The sequence below is a fragment of the Octopus sinensis genome, linkage group LG25 (assembly GCF_006345805.1).
Source record: "Octopus sinensis linkage group LG25, ASM634580v1, whole genome shotgun sequence".
Lineage (NCBI taxonomy): Eukaryota > Metazoa > Mollusca > Cephalopoda > Octopoda > Octopodidae > Octopus > Octopus sinensis.
Window position 1 is genome coordinate 5,660,221 of NC_043021.1, and position 5,000 is coordinate 5,665,220.

The following is a 5,000-nucleotide window of genomic DNA, read 5'->3' on the forward strand; positions in this document are numbered from 1 at the left end:
GACTTCTGTGTAATATGACGAGCTAAACCTCGTTTTAATGATTCAGCATTAAGTCGACTAAATGCGGTGCTCCATCATGGCCACAGTCAAATGACTGAAACAAGTAAAACAGTAAAATAATTCAGAAATATTAAATTTCTAAATATCTCATAGAGATATATGCGGTGGTGGAGAGATAGAGTGAGCTGTTGGGGGTGTTTGTCTCCCCTCCGTAAATATATAAGGACACAGGAAACGTGTCACGGCCGACAGGAAGCGTCGATGCTTCCTAGGGCTAAACAGCGGTGAGTAATTCCCTTCACGGGACTGTCACGTTAAGTTAACAGTATATAACCACTCAGTAAAATAATTAATTTTACAAATGTGAATGAAATTCAGTTTAGATAACTCTGAGTTTGTAAAGTACAGAGTTATGTAACTTGAATAAAATCACACTTTCTCGGATGTAAAATCTTATTTTGTTGGAGATTTCTAAATATTGGATGAGCAACGACATTTCGTCGGTGGAGCAAGATTTGATTACCTCTGATGGAGTAACTTCAGATTATTAGCGGAAGAATAATTCTCCTTGTTATTCATCAATTCTGTCACAAATTATAATTATTTACGACTGTGATTTTCTTTCGTTTTACTTTTATCTTATACTTATTTCAGTCATTGAAGTGCAGCCATGAAGTAGCCCCCCCCCCCTAGAAGGGTTTTAGTCGAACGAATCGACCCTAATACTTACTTTATTAAGGCCTTGTACGTATTTAATTGACCTTTCTTTACCGAACCGCTAGGCTACGTGGATGTAGACAAAACCATACAGCGTGCCTGCTTAATTGGTGCTGGCTGTGACTTAACATCAGTAAATGTGGTTTTTGTATAATGTATGTGACAGTGAGAAACAGAAATTATGAAATATCGAAGCTGTAAGTTTGGAACAATTACAAGTATTTGCATTATTTACATTATTTACATTCGACGGATATTTTGTCCTCGTCTTGTTTGTTGTTAACACAAGGTTTCGGCTGATATACCCTCCAGCCTTCATCAGGTGTCTTGAGGAGATTTCGAACCTGGGTTCTCATTCCTAAGGTATTTTGCGTTGTTGTTGTGTCCACGGGCAATATGGCTCAGTGGTTAAAAGTGCGGGCTATTAACCCCAAGATGACGTCTATTGAGGTGAAAACATTCTGTGCTGTATGAATATGTCCCTCGTTTAAGAAACAGATTGGGTTTATTTACATTTCTGAAGAAAAAATGATACCCTTCCAGCCCACCCCTAACCCTAAAACAGTTTGAAATGCAATAGATCGATTCTAGGGTCATAATTATGGGTGACATTTTCATATGACACCGCTAGAAAAAACTGCCGTTCAAACCGAAAAGATCCTATTCCATTTACAAAGTTCCATAGCAATGGTTTGTTTATCACTGATTCACTTACCACTGTATTTTTCTAGAATCAAACACCAGTCTTAAATGAGAACGGATGTATAAATATTATAATAGTATGCAGTGGTTCTAGAGTGGTGGTCGTGCTGAAGGAATACGTTGCTGGAAAAGAACTATCAAGGAGTGAAAAACATGCAAAGACAAATTTAAAATACAAAACAAATAGTTACAAACAAAGAGAGGGAAGGGAAGCACTCCATCGGTTACGACGACGAGGGTTCCGGTTGATCCGAATCAACGGAACAGCCTGCTTGTGAAATTGACATGTAAGTGGCTGAGCACTCCACCGACATGTGTACCCTTAACGTAGTTCTCGGGGATATTCAGCGTGACACAGAGAGTGACAAGGCTTTCGCCCCTTTGAAATACAGGTACAACAGAAACAGGAAGTAAGAGTGAGAGAAAGTTGTGGTGAAAGAGTACAGCAGGGATCACCACCATCCCCTGCCGGAGCCTCGTGGAGCTTTAGGTGTTTTCGCTCAATAAACACTCACAACGCCCGGTCTGGGAATCGAAACCGCGATCCTATGACCGCGAGTCCGCTGCCCTAACCACTGGGCCATTGCGCCTCCACACAAACAAAGAGAAATAAATGAAAAATAATTAAATGCAAATGCATCAATATAACAGGTGTTGTAATTGAATTAATAAGTAACTAAAAACAAATATTTAAAAATAATTAAACATTTTCTCTTTATTAATTTACTCTCATCCCAGCCATAAAAACATAATTAAAAAAATTTTTGTCAATTATTTTTTTCCACAGATTCAAAAAAAAAAAAAAAGAGAAAACAGAACTTTGAGAGATTGAACCAACAATATATTCTTCACAATAAACACAATAAATTATTTATAAAAGAATTAGAGTAAAAAAAAAAACCCACTTGTAAAATACTACTTTAAAACACTATTTTGGTATGTCTAGCAGGAGAAAAATATAATACACACACGTACACATATATATACATACATACACATACATACATGCATGCAGACATACAGACATACATAACCTGAATTTTACATGTTATATGCATATTATTGTTTGTATATATATATATATAATATATATAAAATATATATATATACATATATTATATAATATATATATATATATATATGTATATAAAATATATATATACATATATTATATAATATATATATATATATATATATGTATATAAAATATATATATACATATATTATATATATATAATATATATATATATATGTATATAAAAATATAGATATACATATATTATATAATATATATATATATATATGTATATAAAATATATATACATATATTATATAATATATATATATATGTATATAAAATATATATACATATATTATATAATATATATATATATATATATATATATAAATATATATATACATATATTATATAATATATATATATATATATTATATGTATATAAAATATAGATATACATATATTATATATAATATATATATATATATATATGTATATAAAATATATATATATATATTATATAATATATATATATATATTGTATATAAAATATAGATATACATATATAATATATAATATATATATATGTATATAAAATATAGATATACATATATTATATAATATATATATATATATATATATATATGTATATAAAATATAGATATATACATATATTATATAATATATTATATATATATATATGTGTGTGTGTGTGTGTGTGTGTATGTATCATACACACAAACATCTCACTATGTGTAGTGTGTGTGTGTGTGTGTACACCTTAAACAATTACTCCAAAATTTCACAAAAGAAGGCTTTTCAAAAATAACAGTCTGAAAGAGAGTTTTGTTATGTGAAACTTTGAACTAATTATGAATCTAGCAAAAATATTTGTTTTACATTAACAGATATATATATTTATAAACACCTATATAAATACATATAACACACTCAGAATATATTCTTTCTTTTCTTTTCTTTCTTTTACTTGTTTCAGTTATTTGACTGCGACCATGCTGGAGCACCGCCTTTAGTCGGGCAAATCGACCCCGGGACTTATTCTTTGTAAGCCCAGTACTTATTCTATCGGTCTCTTTTTTGCCGAACCGCTAAGTAACGGGAACATAAATACACCAGCATCGGTTGTCAAGCAATGCTAGGGGGACAAACACAGACATACAAACACACACACACATATATATATATATACATATATACGACAGGCTTCTTTCAGTTTCCGTCTACCAAATCCACTCACAAGGCATTGGTCGGCCCGGGGCTATAGCAGAAGACACTTGCCCAAGATGCCACGCAGTGGGACTGAACCCGGAACCATGTGGTCGGTTAGTAAGCTACTTACCACACAGCCACTCCTGTGCCTATATATATATATATATATATATAACACAAAACACACATATACATTTGACATGTAATGTACTTATGGGCATGTGTAAATTCTTAATATTTTTTTGTCCAAAAACTCTGGAGAGTGATGTCTGCTTGACTGGCATCAATCTCATTGCTGTTGGAGGGACTGCTACAGCCATAGCTATGACCTCTTTCAGGTTCACCAAGAAAAGGAAATATGAAAAAAAAATTGTATGTATGTATACACAAACATTATATGCAGCTATGAACATATACACACATACAAGTACATAATATTCATAAATGTATACATAAATATATATCACCATCATCATCGCTGTTGCCGTCTAACGTCCGCTTTCCATGCTGGCATGGGTTGGACATATATACCAGAGTTTGTATGGTTGTGTATAGGTCAATATATTAATCAATGAAATTCTCAAATAGTCTAATTTTTGGGTTTTATTTTTATACTTTTTACAATTTTACAATATTACACATTACAAATTCCACCAAGCTCAACTTTGCTTTTCAGTTTTTCAGCTTCAACAAATTAAATATCAACATAGTGCTAGGGTTGATGTCATCAACTTGCTCTTTTCTCTAAATTTCAGATCTTGTGCATATAGTAGAAAGGAGTATTACATATTCAAATAATACAAGTACTCTCATGCTTTTAGCAATCTTCAGATTTATGTAATAACAGCTTTAACTGATAGCGGTAATTCCCAATTGACAACAGTTGTCAACTGTGAAGCACAATTGTCTGTTAAAGTTCTAAGCACATAAGCCTGAAGATTGCAGAAAGCATGAAAATACTTGTGTTAATGTAATATGTAATACAGTAAAATTGTAAAAATTACTAAGATGAAACCTGAAAATCAGACAATGTTCAAATTTCATAGACATACATTACATAAATATATACACACACATGCATTATATCTATGTATACATATATGCACACACATTTTGTGTGTGTGTGTATATATATATATCACATGATCACGTGACCGACCAGGCTATCAGATGTTGCTACACATCGCTGGTCACAATGCGCTTCGCATTGTTTTAGCCTCCAAATGACGCCACCCCGCTGGCTAAGCGAGCAGGCCAACTGAAGAAAGAGTGAGAGAAAGTCGTGGCGAAAGTGTACAGTAGGGATCGCCACCACCCCCTGCCAGAGCCTCGT